General features: G+C 37.2%; 1 long non-coding RNA gene across 2 annotated transcripts in view; it reads right to left on the reverse strand.

Annotated features, from left to right (window-relative positions):
• Positions 1-5,027, reverse strand: part of LOC107683666 (uncharacterized) — a 24,058-nt gene extending 19,031 nt beyond the window's left edge. The window contains exon 1 of one of the 2 annotated variants that reach the window (XR_001633749.1): positions 4,989-5,027. This is a non-coding gene — a long non-coding RNA (uncharacterized LOC107683666). Of the gene's footprint in view, positions 1-2,782; positions 2,954-4,988 lie in introns of those variants that run through there. The other variant, XR_001633748.1, reaches the window with a different exon arrangement.
• Positions 5,028-8,089: the final 3,062 nt, after the last annotated feature.

Here is an 8,089-nt window from a genome sequence, read left to right on the forward strand (position 1 = left end):
GAATTGAATGTTCATTTCTCTACCATAAGCCGTCTCCAAAGGCATTTCAGAGAATTTGGCAGTACATCCAACCAGGATTTGCGCTAATGGAGTAATTTTTTTCCGTCCGCGTTTCGACTTCAGCAAATCAGTTTGAGCGAATGCAAACAACGTGATTCCAACATCCAGCCACGCAAGAAAACGTGCATTTTACCTGAGGGAAGACGTGATCAATAAGGAAAGTCGACTTTCTCTAATGTATACCTAGATAAAACAATTTACATATAATGGATGTAGGGTGAGAAATAGTATAAGGTTATTGCACATATTTGTCTTGCACAATGGGAGAACATTTAACTGTTCATGAGGTAGATTGCATACTATATATATATATATATACATATATATATATGTATATATATCCCGGGGGTCCCGGACCTCCCATAAGCATTAAGGGACCCCCAATAACACCCAAAAAAATATACGTTGGGAGTCCCCTGGTTTTTCAATAAAACTTTAATACTTAATTGTCCCTTATTTTCCTTTTCTGAAGTTGGCAACCCTACCTCCTAATTTTCATAAGGCAGTCAGTCCCAATATGCTTCATTCACCGGCTTCACGACACGCAGTGGGCGTTTCTTAATAAGATAGCGTGACACAGGTTTACACCATAGACTGTATAACTTACACATTTCGCTCATTCAACCGCAGCCTCTCATATACATTATCATTATGCAGACCGCTCTATTGTTTCTTGCGTTGTTCTCGTGCTTTTCTCTTATCGAGGGAAAGTCATTCGAAGGTAAGATTTTACATTTCCCATTTTAATTCAATATTGTTGTTAACGAAAATGCATTTATAACTATTATGACGTGCACCGATAAGTGCCGCTAAAGAACGGAAACAGGCTAACGTTAGGCTATGAGCTATTTTTATAGAGTTATTCAAGTTCTCATATATGACGTGCCTTATAAAATTGACTTGTGCTAAAAGGAGCTCATTCCAATAAACAGTCTACTTGCATTTTGTCAGATATATGAGACGTATGAGGTTAGCTCAATCCGAGTAGTTGCGATTTATTTTTAGTTGACGCTAAACTCCAAAACCTGTTTTAATGCTGGGATTACGACAGATTTAATTAATTTTATTAATTTTGCGGGGCAGGTAAAACGTGTGTTGGAATTCGGAGAGAAGATTCATCCTATGACTTTGTCCTACCCGACGCTGTGGCCGTGAACGTGCAAGACCGCAACTGTGATGCAGAGTGGACCACTGATGTAAATATCAAAACCAGTTCCCATCATTCTGCATTTTATTTTATTTTAACCCTAAATCTAATTAATAATTAATAGAGAAATTAAATGTCACCACTTAGGGTACCATGGAAAGGCACTTCGTGGCCTTTTTTTATTTTATTTTCTCCCAAAACGCTAACCAAAACTCATTTTCTAAATTCCTGTTTGTTTGTTTGTTTTTTAATATAAGAATTGATCGTATTTGGGGTAAAATCCCCATGATAATGGTAAAAGTCCATGAAAAGACTCACTGTGGTCAAAATTGGCCACTAAAACACTACTGGCATAAGGTTTCATGTTATATGGTATATCCAAAAGTGCCTTAATATAATTGCCATCTAGATTATATCACTGTAACACCCCTGGTGGGTTTAATATGCTCTACTTTTCTGTGGCTTTTCTGATACTATTTGTCAGTGATTGTTCAAAACAATTGTTTTGCCTTGTCTTTTACTAGAGGCATTAGCAAAAAGAAGCAAAATGTTCAATGTGTGAAATTCTCACCATGTTTACTGTATGTCTCACAATTCTCCACTAGCAATTCACAGCTATCCTGGATGGAAATTTAGCACACTTTTCTCAACCCTTCAAAAAAGTAACCCGTACTGGAATCAGTGTGACTTACTGTCCATTTTCAGTCAGATTCCATGCCTCTTGTCCTGTGAGTTGTGGTTTTAACAATTATTCATCTTTTCAGAATAGTTTTACTGCTCTTTATTTTAAGGATTGTGTGTACTGTACAAATTGAATGCTTTTTGATTCTCTTGTAGAATTACACCAATGACTTCACATGTTCTTGTGGGTAGTATTTCAGTATTTCGCTTTGCTTTTTGTTCTCCACATAACGGAAGCTATACAACAACAAAATTACAACAACAAAAAATAAAATAAATAACAATGGCATTCAATTCTGTTTTCATATCAGGCACCAACTCCACCAACATCTATCCAGTGTTTAGTACAACTCTGCCATCTGGAGGTATTAAACATTATTGGCAATGTCATTAAATTTTAAATTTGAATCATGTTAAATCCTGTTGCTTTTGCAACACTGGAATAAAATAACCTAAAACCTTTAGTCCAGTGTTGGATTAGAACACATAACCTAGATTTGTTTTGAGTGTACAGCAAATATGCCTTCAGGAAATGGTATATAGTATGTGGTGATATTAGAGGGAGATTTTGCAAATGCATGTACTGATGTTTTTTAATATAACTGCATTTCCAGATTTATCCTCCTCTGCCATCAAAACTAATTCATCAGTGAGACAACACTGTAAGTATAGTCTGTAAAACACAGATAAATGACCAAATACTCAGCATTTGGAAAAGGTGATCAGGCAATAACCTTTTATTAGTAACTACTACTGTCTCATTGCTTAAAATTATAAATGACAAAAATGTAGGGATACACTTTTATAGACATTGCCAATCAGTATGATCATGTTACCATCAAAATATACCTGCATAACAAGCTTATTGCAAATCACATGCACACTGTTTCTTACCAGACTTCACTGTCTTTGTTATGGTTGCAGTTCAGAAATTCCACACAAAACAGAAGAATAACAGTAGTAATAATTATCCTCATTTCGTTGTTGGTCGAGATTATGGAACCGCAGACTGCAAAAATAATGCAAGCTCTATCTCTCTAGTTTTGCTGAACCTTGTAAAAATCACCTCCCTGGAATTCCTGTTTTGCAAGCCACTCCTAAAAAATGAATTCAACGTTTAGTTTAGTGTCATAACTCAGTTGAGCAATCTCAAAGAGCAAACCGATCTAAACAACAAGATACACAACCAAAAACAACTGCACTAAACTGAATTCTCTTAGTAACCTTTTAAACAGGAAATAGATTCCTGATTGAGGAAGCAATACTAGAGTTCTGGAGATAGGGGATGGAAAAACATTACTGCAAGTGGTGTTGTAACAGGGAGTTAGTGAAGTGAAACCATGTAAAATTTGTATTAAAAGAGAACACATGACCAGATGGACAGGCAGCAAATGACAGATCATTAGTATTATTATCTTTAATATCATCTATTATTATCAGAATAGAAGTATTAGTACTATTATTTTGGCATGTGAACATTAGAACTTTTACCTTGTAGTTAATATCGTGTATGCATTTTTCATAAAGCATTTATCTTAAAGCAAGTGTCATGACACCAGTGAATTTTTTTGTTGTATTGATATTTTGGTGAAATGTTCTTCTCTACAGATGGTTCCATTGCTGTTGCTGCCACTTTTGTCATAACCCTTGTCATTTTGGCTTTCCTCTCTGCAGGGTATTTCAACATATTTAATTCATATTTATGTTATTTAATACATATTGCCTATTGGCATATTAATGCCATATGCACAAAAACTAAAACACTATTTTCTATTTTCTAGCACAGCAAAATATGCTCCTGAGGACCAAAACCAGCCTGGTTCAGTAGAATGAGCCTGAGGAGGCAACTGCAATTGCCCTAGAAACAAGAACACATGGCGTGGAGTCATAACAACACATTATCCTATAATGTAACACATATTATATTATATTATATTATATTATATTATATATAGTCCAACACTGGGATTTTTCACTGTTTGTATCACTCCGCTTGTCCGTGTTTGCAAGTTCCATTTTGAACTTGAGTTTTTTCATTGATTCCTTCTGCAACTAACTTGGTTACTCTAATAGGTGATGACAAGTGAGGGTTTTGTATTGAATGTCTTTTGTATAAATGAGTTACTGAATCATTCATTCATTTACTTAAGTTACTTAATATTACTCAAGTTAATCAATATTGTATAAAACCATACCAATCAATATAGCAATATCACATTTCTGGTGTTGCCACAGAACACACAACAAAGTATGTGGACGTGGAACAACATCAAATTCATCTCCTTGTTCAATAAGTTCTGTAATCATGTTGCTACACTTCCACTACACATTTCCTATTTCTCACTGGTTAGAGAAACACCACTCTTAGAGTGAGAGAAAACACAGACACACTAAAAGTGACACAAACAGTGAAATATCAGAGTTTTACTAAATATGATCACTGCTGTACCTGTATTATATTATATTATATTATATTATATGATATATGAAGTCTAATATAAAGGTTATAACTTTGTAGTTCCTCCCAGAATTTACAATAGATCCCTGTCTCTTCTGTTGTTACATATTTTGTTTTCACAAAGTGGAGTCTTACCACAAGAGGTCACCGCCTACAAAGTTTTAATCATTACATGTAGTGGCGCTTGTGTTCATCTTTGCTCAGTCCTGTAAATCTTGTTTGCTCGTAGTTCTAGGCATTTTTATAGCAATTTTCTTATTTCAGGTTTTTCCATCTTTGTAGCTCTTTTTTAATCTTTTTTGTTTTGGGATATTATGAAACTGCCATTAAACCTATGCCTTTTACTCAAGTCTTTGAATCTGTCGAGTCACAAGCAATTCAAAACTAATGCCTACACTTGGATTTGTGAACGTGTTTGAACAAGAAGTGCTTTCAGACTTTTCTTTGAATTGACGATAACGCGACTCGGCAAGCGCAAAATGTTATTTATTTATTTTATATGTTGAATTTCGCCGTTTGGGTGATTGTACGGTTAGCTATAAGCAAGCGACCTTGTCTACGTGAACTGGAGAAAGATTTAGAAGTGGTTACTAGAAACTAGCTACGAAATATCGCGTTGTAAACAAATAAAATCTCACTTACCGGTGGGCAACAGCCTTACATGCCATCTGTCTCGGTTTGTAGACTGCTAGAGCGAATGACATAATTCAGTGAATTTACCAAGTCACCTCTTTATTGTTGTTGGCTTATTTTGTTGCCATGACGCGCTGCTAAATGGAGTAAATGATATCATCATTTCATCATAAATGATATCATCCAACGCAAACCACTGAGACCACAAACGGTGATGAATTTTGTTTATTAATTATTTACTTATTTCCATAAAAACTTTACTGTAGCCAATTAAAACAAAGTAGCATAATCAAGTATCAACATCAAACAAGTTAGCACAAATTCTAAAAATAGGAAAAATACAACAATAGAAAGCAAAAAATTAGAGAATTAGACATAATAAACATAAATATTTATTTATCTCATGTCAACAGAGGTGCTTAGGGGCAGTAGCGCATAGACGCATAGATGGCGGAGAGAAGAAACACTGGAAAAACTGGGAGAAGCTGCATCAGTTCAAAGTATTTCATTTTCTTCTGCCGAAATTTAATAACGAGTCTGCAGATTTTATTGGTGCTATATGAAGTTCTACTAGGATAATTAACCTCGTACATTTACATTTAGTCATTTAGCACTAGCAGATGCTTTTATCCAAAGCGACTTACAAATGAGGACAATGGAAGCAATCAAAATCAACAAAAGAGCAATGATATACAAGTGCTATAACAAGTCTCAGTTAGCTTAACGCAGTAGCCTAAACGTAGCAAGATTTAATTTTTTTTATAATTTATATAATTAATTACAAATTATTTATTATAAATAATATTCTATAAATAAAAATTTTTTGATATCGGCTATTCTATAACAGATAGAATAGAAAAAGAATAGAGCAAGCTAGTGTTAGAGGTCTTTTTTGCTTTTGTTAATTGTATAATAAATGAAAAGAAAACAGATAGAATACAAAAAGATTATGTTGGTAATAAGGAGTTACTGTCCATGAAAGCTGCGATAGAGGAATGGAGACACTGGTTGGAGGGAGCCGTTCACCCGTTCCAGGTTATCACCGATCACAAGAATCTTGAGTATGTGAAAAGTGCCAAGAGACTAAACCCACGTCAGGCCAGATGGTCACTGTTCTTTTCAAGGTTTCAATTTACTGTCACCTATCGCCCAGGAAGTAAGAATTGCAAGGCAGACGCCCTCTCCAGGTGTCATGATCCTCCTCTCCAAGATCATTCTCCTGAACCCATTCTTCCTTCCTCTGTAATTATCGCTCCTGTAAACTGGGACATCATGGAGGAGATCCAAAGAGCCACACAGCAAAATCCTCAGCCCGCTATGTGCCCCCCGAACAAACAATATGTTCCCCAGGATCTACGACAACGGGTCATGCAATGGGTTCATACTTCTGTCAACTCAGGTCATCCAGGTATCTCACGCACCATCAAGTTAATCCACAACGCTTTCTGGTGGCCAATCATGAACAGAGATGTAACTGATTACGTGAAAGTTTGCGCGCAATCTAAGACCCCCAAGGAACTGCCATCCGGTCTTCTGCAGCCGCTACCTATCCCGCAACGTCCATGGTCTCACCTGTCAATCGACTTTGTTACCGATCTCCCACCATCCCAAGATTTCACTACAATTCTAGTCATCATCGACAGATTCTCTAAGTCTTGCCGCCTCATTCCCCTCAAAGGTCTGCCAACAGCCATGGAAACGGCTCAAGCTCTATTTCACCAGGTGTTTCGAATTTATGGCTCACCCGAAGACATCGTCTCGGATCGAGGGACTCAATTCACCTCTCAGGTGTGGAAAGCTTTCTGCCGACAATTGGACATCAATGTGAGTCTGACGTCAGGCTATCACCCACAGTCAAACGGTCAAGTCGAGAGACTCAATCAGGAGATTGGTAGATATCTGAGAACCTACTGCAGCCGGGAACAGAATCGGTGGGCAGAATTCTTGCCATGGGCGGAATATGCCCAAAACTCTTTAACCCATGCCTCTACAGGACTCACCCCATTCCAATGTGTATTAGGATATCAACCTCCATTGTTCCCGTGGCCTGGCGAACCTTCCTCCGTTCCTGCGGTAGATGACTGGATACCATCTGTAACAAATTCAACTTATCTTACTTTAAGTCTTATTGTTACCAAAGAGTTCTTTTTTGGGTAATCTTGTTTTAAACAGCTTACTAACCATCAATTCAATAAAGCATGTGCAAAACATAAGACTCTCAGTGATAAATGCATGTATTACTAGACATATAAACTTCAAGCAAACATTGTTCAACCCCACAGCACAATGAACAGCATATCGAAAGGTAAATAAGTAAATTGAGTCCAAAAGGCAAGTGCTGATATCAGTCCATGAGTCCTATAAAGGCACGGATATCCAAATACCATCAATTAGAGTCCACAACAAAGAAACAGCCCAAAAAGAAAACAATAATCACCGCAAAAAAAAGGTGTAAAAGAGGAGAAAAAAAACTTGATCAGTCTCACCCACGTTCTCTTCTCAGGGATTTCTAGATCCCACCTGCAATACTCCAGGAAAAAGGGAAAAGTAATCCACAAACAATCCCCGACAGAGAAAACGTCCTTGGTCACTGAAACTTCGGCCTCAACCCCCCAATTCAGGTAAACCTCCAGTCAATGGCCAGATAGATCTTAAATCCATGGCACTGGCCCTAGTGAGAGCAAGGCATTTCCCAGCACCTTTGTTTACCAGCCTCTCAGAACATGCCGCCTATCACTCCATGTGCCAACACCTTAAAACCAAAATGGCCGCCAGTTCCCACTTCCTTAAATAGGGGCCTTTTACAATAAGAGTCCCTCATATTCCAAATTAAATTCCAGATTTAAATAACCATAACAAAAACATAAACAATTATTATCACATCATTAGAAATGTTTGAAATGATTTGAATATCTGAAATTAACACTATTTCTCTGTTTTGTGGCGGTGTCACAGAGTCCCCCCCCCCGCCAGCGGCTACTGAGGGAGGTTTCCCCAGAAAGGTTTTAAATTAACAATGTTCACTGTTTCTTCTTTATCATTTGGGTGAATCCATCTGACTCGGTAATTGACTGGCCCCAGCTTCCTCTTCACCCTGGCTGGCCCTGACC

This window comes from Sinocyclocheilus anshuiensis, unplaced genomic scaffold, assembly GCF_001515605.1.
Source record: "Sinocyclocheilus anshuiensis isolate Anshui unplaced genomic scaffold, SAMN03320099.WGS_v1.1 scaffold3094, whole genome shotgun sequence".
NCBI lineage: Eukaryota > Metazoa > Chordata > Actinopteri > Cypriniformes > Cyprinidae > Sinocyclocheilus > Sinocyclocheilus anshuiensis.